Genomic DNA, 12,548 nt, shown 5'->3' on the forward strand with positions numbered 1-12,548 from the left:
GGGGGAAAAAGCCACAATGATTTCATGTATTCCTCTCCAATGAAAAGAGAATTTCTAATCTTTCTGTAAATTAAACCTAAATGTGAAGTGTCTGCGGTGGTAGGTAGAATTCTAAAACGAGCTCCAAAGCCCCTCTCCCTGTGTAATTCCCTGCTCCTCTGGGCGTATGCAGCCCTTGAATATGATATCACTCTTTCAATTATGTTATATGGGAAAAAGACAGCTACACTGGGTGGACCTGACCTAATCAAATGAACCTTTTTAAAGGAGAGTGAGTTCTCTCGTCACAGAAGCTGCCAGGAATGTGCTTGAGCTAGCCTGGAAAAGAGCAAATGTGTCATAAACTGCCCATGAGGGCCACACTGGAAGAAACTGCCAGTGGCCTCTAGGAGTAAGAGTGGTCCCCAGCCAACAGCCAGAAGGATAACAAGGACTTCAGTGCAAAGAAATGAGTTCTGTCGATACCAGACATCTTAAAAGAGGGCTAGAATCCCCAAATGAGAACAGCAGCCTTGGCCAACAGCATGGTTTCAGTCTAGTGTGCAGCCCTAACTTCTGACTTACAGAACTGTGAGCTAATAAACAGGTATTGTTTCAAGCTGCTAAGAATGTGGTAATTTGTTATGCAGCAATAGAAAATGAACAGAGCTGCCAAGTAAGAGAGTAGTTGACTTTAAATTATCAGATTTTGGCCTCAACAGTGAGATCTGGGTTGGGTTTGTTTTTGTTAAGTAACTGAAATGATCAGAAGAATTAAGAATTGAGAACTAGTTCTCCTTGGGGCACAGGAAGGTTAAATAAAAAACTTTATGTTCCCAATTCTAACAGAAACAATCAAGTCAGACACTTCAGATGATTTTATATCTAAGGCTTCAATGTCTTCCAGAACACAGTTAGTGAAGACGTTAACCAGACCTGCTTTCAAAGTAAACTACACCTTACACAACAAATGAGTTGAACGTTTGACCACCTGACAACATGTACGGCAGAGCTATATACTTCTTATCCACTTTATTAATCTTATATAAAAGTTGTGGGGCCTGGCAAAAAATGTTATCACTACTGAAGTAGAGAAAGAGAAAACTTTAAACCAGAGTACAAAAAGCATGTAAACATGGCATCCACTGATTCCACAAATATTCAGACAAGCATACAGCATGTACCAGGACATGCACCAGGGTGCAAAGGAGCCTAGCATTGAGGGAATGCAAGGTCTAGCAAGAGGGAGAGAAATTCCTATAAACACATGAATATGGGAACATAATTAGCTCCTCTGAGTGCTGTCATGGAAGGTGAGGTGGCAGAGGGCTGAGGCACAAACATCTACATATTGGAGGTGATTTTAAATACAGACCAGAATGAGCCACAGAGGGTGGAAGATGGTGGCCACGGCCCAGGAAACAGGGTGATCAGAGGCACAACCTCCTGAAATAGCCTAGTGTGACTGGAGACAGGCAAGAGGTTCAGCATCAGTCAGCTGACAAGAAAAAAATTTACAGTTCTAAGGAATTTGGGCTTTATCCTGAAGGCAAGTAGGAGCCACTGAAATACAATTTCAGGACCAGAGAGTTGCTCTCTGCAAAGAATATATGGAATTGGTATACAGAATGGATACAAAGGACAAAAGACAGAAGGAAAACTAGTGAGGTGGCGAAGGAGTTGATGATGAAAACCTGAATTCAGAACTCACTAATTCACTAACTGGAAGTGAGTGTTTGTCTCCTAGGTTGTTCATAGTAAGGATAGTTCAGTTCAGTTCAGTTGCTCAGTCGTGTCTGACTCTTTGTGATCTCATGAGCAGCACGCCAGGCCTCCCTGTCCATCACCAACTCCCAGAGTTCACAAAAAACCCATGTCCATCAAGTCGGTGATGCCATCCAGCCATCTCATCCTCTGTCATCCCCTTCTCCTCCTGCCCTCAATCTTTCCCAGCATCAGGGTCTTTTCAAATGAGTCAGCTCTTTGCATCAGGTGGCCAAAGTAATGGAGTTTCAGTTTCAACATCAGTCCTTCCAATGAACACCCAGGATTGATCTCCTTTAGGATGGACTGGCTGGATCTCCTTGCAGTCCAAGGGACTCTCAAGAGTCTTCTCCAACACCACAGTTCAAAGCATCCATTCTTCGGCGCTCAGCTTTATTTATAGTCCAACTCTCACATTCATATATGACCACTGGAAAAACCATAGCCCTGACTAGACAGACCTTTGTTGGCAAAGTAATATCTCTGTTTTTTAATATGCTGTCTAGGTTGGTCATAACTTTCTTTCCAAGGAGTAAGTGTCTTTTAATTTCATGGCTGCAATCCCCATCTGCAGCGATTTTGGAGCCCCAAAAAATAAAGTCAGCCACTGTTTCCCCATCTATTTGCCATGAAGTGATGGGGACCAGATGCCATGATCTTAGTTTTCTGAATGTTGAGCTTCAAGCCAACCTTTTCACTCTCCTCTTTCACTTTCATCAAGAGGCTTTTGAGTTCCTCTTCACTTTCTGCCATAAGGGTGGTGTCATCTGCATATCTGAGGTTATTGATATTTCTCCCAGCAATCTTGATTCCAGCTTGTGCTTCTTCTAGCCCAGCGTTCCTCATGATGTACTCTGCATATAAGTTAAATAAGCAGGGTGACAATATACAGCCTTGACGTACTCCTTTTCCTATTTGGAACCAGTCTGTTGTTCCATGTCCAGTTCTAACTGTTGCTTCTTGACCTGCATACAGTTTTCTCAAGAGGCAGGTCAGGTGGTCTGGTATTCCCATCTCTTGAAGAATTTTCCACAGTTTATTGTGATCCACACAGCCAAAGGCTTTGGCATAGTCAATGAAGCAGAAATAGATGTTTTTCTGGAACTCTCTTGCTTTTTCCATGATCCAACAGATGTTGGCAATTTGATCTCTGGTTCCTCTGCCTTTTCTAAAACCAGCTTGAACATCTGGGAGTTCACGGTTCACATATTGCTGAAGCCTGGCTTGGAGAATTTTGAGCATGACTTTACTAGCGTGTGAGATGAGTGCAATCGTGTGGTAGTTTGAGCATTCTTTGGCATTGCCTTTCTTTGGGATTGGAATGAAAACTGACCTTTTCCAGTCCTGTTGCCACTGCTGAGTTTTCCAAATTTGCTGGCATATTGAGTGCCATTAATGTGGATGGAGAACAGAGCAGGAGGAGGAGGAATGGTTTTCAGTGAAAGTTTACTTCTGTTTCACCTCATCAGAATTTGAGGAGCATGTGAGATGTCTAGCATTGTAGAAATACAGTGGACTGTTTGGTATGTATAGCTAAAAAACAAAGGTTTGGGCTACAAATAGAATCAAAGTTCATGAGTAAGTAGCTGGTGTGTACATGCTCAGTGGCATCTGACTTTTTGCAACCCCACGGGCTATAGCCCACCAAGCTCCTCTGTCCATGGGATTTCCTAGGCAAGAATACTGGAGTAGATTGCCACTTCCTCTCCAGGGTATCTTCCCGACTCAGGGATTGAACCTGTATCTCCTGCATAGGCAGGTAAATTCTTTAACACTGAGCCACCTCAGAAGCCCAAGCAGTTGGTAGCTAAAGACTTTACAAGCATGTGTGAGTGCCAGGAAGAACTGAGGAATTAAAGAGCCAAGAGCAGAGCTAAACCACCAACAGATTCTAGCCTTCTCTGATTCCTTATCTTCAGTAGTGACCCACAGCATAATCACTGAGATAAATTCATAAATTTAAAAACAGATTTTAGAGAATATACAAGTTTTACCTTGCATAAGCATACTTTTTACATCAAGATGAGATACACATATAAAAACAAGCAAACTAAGGACCCACGTGTTTCTATCTAAATTTGTTTGTAGGCAATCTGAAGCCATCTGGGTACAGGGTAAACTGCAACTACCACTCCCCCTCCCCCCCCAAAAAAAAAAACTTGTTTACTGAGACCCATATTGATGAAATTTAACTAGAACCACTAATGATTGCCTCATGCTACTCAGGAAATAATGCAAGATGTCCCACTTTGGACATGGTTCTTGCACACCTCTGTAAGGTTGCTTTTTTTCTTTTTGGTAAGGTGTTTTTGGTAATTTATTTAATTTTGGCTGCACTGGATCTTCACTGCTGTACTTGGGTTTTCTCTAGTTGCTGCACTTGGGCTTCTCATTTTGGTAGCTTCTCTTGTTGTGAAGCACAGGCTCTAGGTGCACGGGGCTCAGCAGCAGTGGCACATGAATAGGCTTAGCTGCTTCATGACATGTGGGATCTTCCCAGACCAGGGATGAAACCCACGTCCCCTGTACTGGCAGGTGGATTCCTACCCACTGGATCACCAGGGAAGTCCCTTCTGCAAGCTTTAAATCTAAAAGCAACTACAATTATATGACACAATAGCCACTAGCCAAATTAAGCAGAATTAAAATTTAAGACTCGGTTCTTCAGTCACTCTACCCTCAGTTTAAGTGTTCAACAGTTACACACATAGTTAGCAGCTACAGTACTGAACAGTGCAGATGACAGAACATTTCCATCATCCCAGAAAGTTCTACTGGACAGGATGCTCTAGACAATACTTTAGCAACATGAACTTCCTCTAGCATATCATTATTTTTAATAAGTTAAAAGGAAAAAAAAACTGAAAAAGCGTTTGGAACAATTTTTTTATACAGTCCAGTTCTGAAAGTCTTAGCTATAAAATTATAAACAAGGAGAGCATATTCATTTTTGATGACTTCAATATTTTGGAGTATCCTTCAGCTCAGCACACCTCCAATTAGGAATTTACTGAATACAGTGACAATGTCTACAAATAGCAATGTCTGGGGACTTAAATGTCCATCAAGGGGAGATTTGTTAATAACTTGATGATAGCTTATGGCACATGCAGACAATACAAAGAATGAGGCAAATAAGAAAATTTCATTCACAATAGTATCCAAAAAAAAAACAAAGCTCTGGCAGCAATCATGGCAGATACCAGCCTCACAGTGCCTCTCAATGTGATCAATGAATTCTGTGGCTTCATCAGCTTCCTGGTGTCCTAGTTCTACCTGAACAGGACCAGCTGGGGAGTTATCACCACCATTTGGGTGACCTGTTTGGTTTGCTGCTACCTCTTTTGGCTGGTTACAATTCTGGCCCAACTCAACCCTCTCTTTGGACCACAACTGAAAAATGGAACCATATGGCACCTCAAGCATCATCGCCCTTAAGAAAGAAGACCTGCTCACCAGTCATTGAGATCACAAACAGAATTCTTCTACATTCAAAATCACCTTCATACTTAGACCACTTTCCTTGAATCGATCATTTTAGCCATCAGCAGCCTTGAAAATGTTCCCACCACATTTGAAAGCCTTATTCTACAATGCAGCATTTTTTCCTGTCACCTTTCTTACACTTTGATAAAAGATGTGCCTACTTACCCTAAACTGTGCTGCCTCCATAAAATGTTTATATACTCTTTTGAAATACAAAGTGCTATTCTTCTGAAAAATAGTCAACAATACTCTCTCCTTGGAACCTATGGATTTGAGGATGGCTACTGCCAGCTCATTACATGGGAATCAGAGAAATGTTTAAAAATTACAAGACAATAAAACTTCAGTGGGACAGCCAGTAAGAGAACATGTTCAGAGGGGAAATCTGTTGCACCAAAATTATTACAAAGTATATTTTCAAGATGAATTTATTTCTGCCATCTTTTGGAGTAAATTATTTTTTTCTGCTTTCTATGCGGAAAAAAAAATACAGTTGACCCTTGAACAATTAGAGAGGGCTGGGGCAAGACTGAAAACCCAAATATTACTTATAGCTGGCCCTCTATATATATGGATACTACTGTAAAAAAAAAAATCTACACCTAAGTGGACGCAAGTAGTTCAAACCTGTGTTAAGGGTCAACTGTACATAGGAATAAATTTAACAAAAGAAGTTCAAAACATATACTATGAAAACTAAAAAATACCACTGAAAGAAATTAAAGATCTAAACAAACAGATCTTGGGCTTCCCTAGTGGCTCAGTCAGTAAAGAATATGCCTACCATGCAGGAGACCTGGGTACGATCCTTGGGTCAGAAAAATCCCCTGGAGAAGGAAATGGCAACCCCCTCCAGTATTCTTGCCTGGAAAATTCCATGGATAGAGGAGCCTGACGGGCTACAGTCCATGGGGTCCCAAGAATCAGACACGACTTCGCAACTAAACCACCACCATCAGATAAATAGAACAAAATCCCTTGTTAATTGACTGAAGACTTAATACTGTTAAGATGACAATATGTCCCAAACTGACTTACAAATTCAACCCAATGCCAATCAAAATACCAGCTGGCTTCTTTGCAGCAACTGACAAGCCATTCCTAAAATTCATATGGAAATGCAACAACCTAGAAGAGCCAAAACAATATTGAAAAGGAACAATACTGTAAAACCCATGCTTCCTGATTTCAAAACTTACAAAAAAAGGTACAGTAATCAACTCTGTGGAACAGACAGTTCAGAAATAAACCCTCAGACTACAGTCAAATGATTTTTCAACAAAGGTGCCAAGACCATTCAATAAGGAAAGAAGTGTTTTTTTAAACAAATGGTCATGAGACAAATGAATATCCACATGCAAAAGAATAAAGTTGGACTGCTGCTGCGAAGTCACTTCAGTCGTGTCCAACTCTGTGTGACCCATAGACCGAAGCCCACCAGGCTCCCCTGTCCCTGGGATTCTCCAGGCAAGAACACGGAGTGGGTTGCCATTTCCTTCTCCAATGTGTGAAAGTGAAAAGTGAAAGTGAAGTCGTTCAGTCATGTCCGACCCTTAGCAACCCCACGAACTGCAGCCTGCCAGGCTCCTCCGTCCATGGGATTTTCTAGGCAAGAGTACTGGAGTGGCTTGCCATTGCCTTCTCCAAAGTTGGACTAACACACACCATAAAAAAAAAATTAACTCATAGTTGATCACAGACCCAGATATTAAGAGCTAAAACTATTTAAAACTCATAGAAAAGATGTTCATCATTAGCCAACAGAAAAACAAAAATCAAAACCACAATGACACCACAAGTAAGAGTTCACATGCTGTAAATAAACACCCCTCATACAGCAACAAAGATCAAAGATCCAGAGTGTCACAACTAAGACCTGGCACAGCCAAATATATACACCACAATGAGACATGAGTTCACACCTACCAGGACAGCAACAATCAAAAAGACAGTAACAAGTGACGGCAAAATATGCAAAAATTAGAATCCTCACAGACTGTTAATAAGAAAGGAAAATGATACAGTCATTTTGAAAAACTAGAGGCAGTTTCTCAAAAGGTTAAACAGAGTTACCATATGACCCAGCAATTCTATTCTTAAGTATATATGTAAGAGAGGCTAAAATGTGCTTCAAAAGAAAAACCTGCACATAAATGTTGTTAGCCTCATTATTCAAAATAGTGTCAAAAGCAGAAACAATCTAACATCTATTAACTGATGAATGAATAAATACAACAAAATAGTAATATAATAGAATATTCAGTTCAGTTCAGTCGCTCAGTCGTGTCCGACTCTCCGCGACCCCATGAATCACAGCACACCAGGCCTCCCTGTCCATCACCAACTCCCAGAGTTCACTCAAACTCATGTCCACAGAGTCAGTGATGCCATCCAGCCATCTCATTCTCTGTCGTCCCCTTCTCCTCCCGCCCCCAACCTTTCCCAACATCAGAGTCTTTTCTAATGAGTCAACTCGTCGCATGAGGTGGCCAAAGTATTGGAGTTTCAGGTTTAGCATCAGTCCTTCCAATGAACACCCAGGATTGATCTCCTTTAGAATGGACTGGCTGGATCTCCTCTCAAGAGTCTTCCCCAGCACCACAGTTCAAAAGCATCAATTCTTCGGCGATCAGCTTTCTTCACAGTCCAACTCTCACATCCATACATGACCACGGGAAAAACCGTAGCCTTGACTAGACGGACCTTTGTTGGCAAAGTAATGTCTCTGCTTTTTAATATACTACTCAGCAATAAAAAATAATGGAAGTACTGATAGATGATACAACATGGATGATCCTTGAAAAGATTATGGTAAATGAAAGAAACCAGTCATAAAAGATTATATTGCATGATTCCATTTATAGGTAATCCCTAGGAGAGAAAGAAAGTAGGTTAGTAGCTGCTTATGGTTGAGGGGATTTGAAGAAATGGAAGTAACGACTCAAGTATACAGAATTACTCTTGATGATGATGAAAATGTTCTAAAATGAGGTGGCTGGTGACCATTGCACAATTCTGTATGTAGACTAAAAAAGTTGTTACATGCAAAAATAGAGGCTGCCCTCTGTGTTCTAACATGGAAGATATGCCACTGATGAACACAAAGGTACAGAGCTTTTGTGTATGGCATGTAACATTTGTTTTACAGAGACAAAGCATGCACCTCATGTTGACAGACTATTTCTGGTAGGAGCAATAACAAACTGAGAATAATGGCTCTCTCCAGGAAAAGGAACTCAATGACTGACGGTCAGGGAGAAGAATTAACTTTTCAAATATTCCTTAAACTGATATCTTTTCAGCTGGGTATCATACACATGCATACTGAAATAAATTATTAATTTATAAAGACAAGAAAAAGAAAAGAGAAAGAGGATGCTGGGAAAGTGGTTCCAATCTCTGACCCCAACACTACTCCACCCCTCCCCAATCCTTGCTGCCTCAGGAGAATTTACTAAAGAACAACAAAGTGAACTGTCTAGGGCTGGAGAGCTAGGATAAAAGTCCAAGTCCAAACAACACACAGTTTTCTGGTAGAAACACACCAGAAACAACACACAGTTTTCTGTTAGAAAGCCTGTGGGTTAGGTGAGAAAACCAGTTCCATCACTAAAAAATCCACAAGAACTTAAGTCAGTGACTACTTCCCTGAGCCTCTAATGAAAGTCAGAGGTTTAAGATAATTAAAAGGGATGATACATAAATTCTTTGGAATGGTAACTGTGCATGTAGTAGGCAGTCAATGAACGTTAATCCTCACGTCCAGTTCCCATCCTTCTGGTGTGTGGATACCATGAACTAGTTTCCTCAGAGCTCCAGTTATGACTAATAAGGAAGTATATCCTGATGGTGAGTGCAGCCATGAAATTAAAAGACACTTACTCCTTGGAAGGAAAGTTATGACCAACCTAGAAAGCATATTAAAAAGCAGAGACATTACTTTGCCAACAAAGGTCCATCTATGTTTTTTCCAGTGGTCATGTATGGATGTGAGAGTTGGACTATAAAGAAAGCTGAGTGCCAATGAATTGATGCTTTTGAACTGTGGTGTTGGAGAAGGCTCCTGAGAGTCCCTTGGACTGCAAAGAGATCCAACCAGTCCATCCTAAAGGATATCAGTCCTGGGTGTTCATTGGAAGGACTGATGTTGAAGCTGAAACTCCAATACTTTGGCCACCTCATGTGAAGAGTTGACTCACTGGAAAAGACCCTGATGCTGGGAGGGATTGGGGGCAGCAGGAGAAGGGAAAGATAGAGGATGAGATGGCTGGATGGCATCACCGACTCGATACATATGAGTTTGGGTGAACTCCCGGAGTTGGTGATGGACAGGGAGGCCTGGCATGCTGCGATTCATGGGGTCGCAAAGAGTCGGACACGACTGAGCAACTGAACTGACTGACCCTGATACATCATGCATGATACTGTGACCAGACCTCTCTGGCCCTCTGCTCATCTGTGACTATCCTAATGCAAAGGTCAGCATCAGTCTAACTCTGTTTCTAACTCATGTATTTTATAATCATGACTGGTTATGAGATTTAAGGATGTTTCAGAAGGATCCCTTGTTAATTATTATATACTTCTACACGGCAAAATAACAAAATGGGTTGTACTGTTGCTTTGTACAAACACAACTAGATTTTTTTAAAAAAGTCTAACATGGATTTTTCAAGTTTAACAAGCAAACTGCATACTAACATTCTTCAGTAACACATGACTTGTTCTAAATAGGTTTTTTTTGACAAGTACAAACTTAAGCCCAGTCCTCAAAGACCGTCTTGTAACCTTCAATGGACTATACAACAGAAATGTTTGCATCTTAAAGTTGTTTCCCCTAGAGGGAAAACAATTTACAATGGCTGCCTGAGAATTATGCAATATTCTGCCTCTCTGAAACTTCATAATTTCAGTTATCCACATTCTTAAATTTTAGATAAATGGCTTTATTTTTTAAGACTGTTGTTTCAATTAGCATTAATGCCAACCTTACTATAGGAACTGTGTATATAGTTCTTCAAAGATGTTGAAGCACATTAATGTTATTCTTATAGGAATGACCATTTTCAGAGACTGCATATGTAACCACTGTAACCACTACTTTCAAGTCCTTTTGTCTGTTTCTACTTGATTTTAATGATCTACGACTGAGCAACTTTCACTTTCACGAGCAAGAAAAATCACGCTCACATGTAGTTTGGATTGCTTCTGTTGTTTAGTCGCTCATTTGTGTCTGACTCTGCAACCCCATGGACTGTAGCTCACTAGGCTCCTCTGTCCATGGGATTTTTCAGGCAAGAATCCTTCTTCACAGTCTGGACACTAGATGTCAAGTAAATCCTTAAACAAATAATGTGCCAGTTTAAAGCTTGCCAAAAGATGTCAGTATAAAGATAAACTGTTGCTAAACAATGGAACAATTACTCAACAATACAAAAGAAGGAACAATAAATACTAGAACGAATAAATTTAAAAGAACTCTGCTAAGAAAGAAGTCAGACTATAACGCATATGATTCCATTTTAAAAAGGTAAAACTTCAGTGATGAAAAGCAGAACAATGGTCGCCAGAGGCTAAGGAGTGGGGAAAGGGTACTGACTGTAAAGGGACTCAAGGGAACTTTTGGTGCTGATGAAATGTTACCTTGCTGATGAAATGTTACCTCATCAATGTGGTTACACCATGTGTATGTACAATAGTCACAACTCATTGAACTGTATACCTAAAAATGGTGAAACTTATTTAATGTAAATTATACCTTAATAAAGCTGACTAAAAGGAAAACAAAACAAAATAGATCATCATAGCCATCAGTGAATTCTCCCCTGTCAACCACTCTTAACATACGCTCTTTTCACACTCCCAATTGGTTCATGTCAAATACTCTTGACTACCAAATATGAAATTCTGCAAACCTCCCAGTCATGGATATGAACACATGGGAAACTTATTGCCTAGTTTTAAACAACTCACTGTTTTACAAGGGCAGTACTGCACTGATTAAGAGAACAAAACTTTAGTGTTGAATGTATAAGAGTCTTACCTAAGGTGGAACAGAAATTCAAAATATAAGATGGTGCTGAGCCAAGCACCCATTAAACCAAATGTTACAAATAACTCTCCCTTGTATTCACACAGGGCACAGTACCATCCCAGTTCAAGTTTAGCTCACAACTGAGGACTGCTTGAAAAACATCAAACTGATATCTCATCAGACTGATGTGGCAGGAACGAAGGTACTCCACCAGTCTAAGCATCCCACCACTCAAAGAGAACTTGGGGACTGTGATATTATCTCCTTCCCTTTGTCATAAATTTTCTGATTCTACCCTCTAGTTCCAAATTCTGCTTGACTACCCAATTACAGAGAAAATACCTCACATCTGTTCAAGAAGTATTTATCAAACTTTTTCTTGCTAAAATGTGTCTTCATGCATGGAACCAGGTGTTTACCAGATTAGAGCATATAAATAACAACACAAAACAAGGCAGACACTGGTTCAGAAACCCTGCTAACCTTAATTACCTCAACATAGTCATGGCTCAGGAATACAACGACAGAACAAAATATCCAGAAAGGCAGAGATGCTCTCTCTGGCTAGTTTAGTCCCAAGGAATTTGAAAAGAAGTGACCTCTGAGGCTGACCTGTGAGAAAGGGCTTTGGAGGCTAGGAGGACTCTCAGGAAGGAGACCCAGGCATGGCAATAGGAAAGTCTGCTTCTGCTGATACACAAGGTCCCCAGAGCAGAATATGGGCAGAAGTGCTAGAAAGAAAGGTTGGGACCAGATTTTAACACCCTTGAATTAAGAATATGGAGTTTATTTCTAGTAGGATATAAAATGTCATGCAAAACTGAATCTATTTTTACTTTAGATATATAGTAGTTCTTAGGACTATATACCATGATCACGTAGAAGCTTTTTCAAAAGACAAAAGCCTAGAAACAGGAGATTCTGACTCTGCAGGTCTCAAATGTGGCCTCAGCCCATGTCACTAGGAGACTGACACACACCCATGGTTAACAATCTCTGCTATAAGCAGTCATTACCATATCTAACAGATGTCTACTGGCAATACATCCAAGTGTGCTTATCACTCAAATACAAGTGAGGAAAGCAGATACAAATAGACAGAGGCAAAGAAAGGCAGATACAAATAAGAATTCCTGATGCTCCAAAAGATTTCAGGAATAGGATGCTCCATTTTAGTAAATGTATGTCTCTTTAAAAGTCATTACACTAATCACAGTCTGTTTTAATCATCTACTTCATTCAAGTAAAACCAAATTTTAGTTAATTCCATCAAAATATAAATAAT

The 12,548-nt window shown here is 40.3% G+C and overlaps 1 protein-coding gene and 1 pseudogene across 9 annotated transcripts in view; one reads left to right on the forward strand and one right to left on the reverse strand.

The window, feature by feature from the left end:
* SRPK2 (SRSF protein kinase 2) overlaps positions 1-12,548 on the reverse strand; it is a 248,353-nt gene that overhangs the window by 92,038 nt on the left and 143,767 nt on the right. The gene's annotated exons all lie outside the window — the stretch shown is intronic.
* On the forward strand, positions 4,936-5,181 carry LOC148778326 (V-type proton ATPase subunit e 1 pseudogene; annotated as a pseudogene).

Source organism: Moschus berezovskii, chromosome 3 (genome assembly GCF_049115385.1).
Source record: "Moschus berezovskii isolate FMDL1 chromosome 3, NW_MosBer_1.0, whole genome shotgun sequence".
NCBI lineage: Eukaryota > Metazoa > Chordata > Mammalia > Artiodactyla > Moschidae > Moschus > Moschus berezovskii.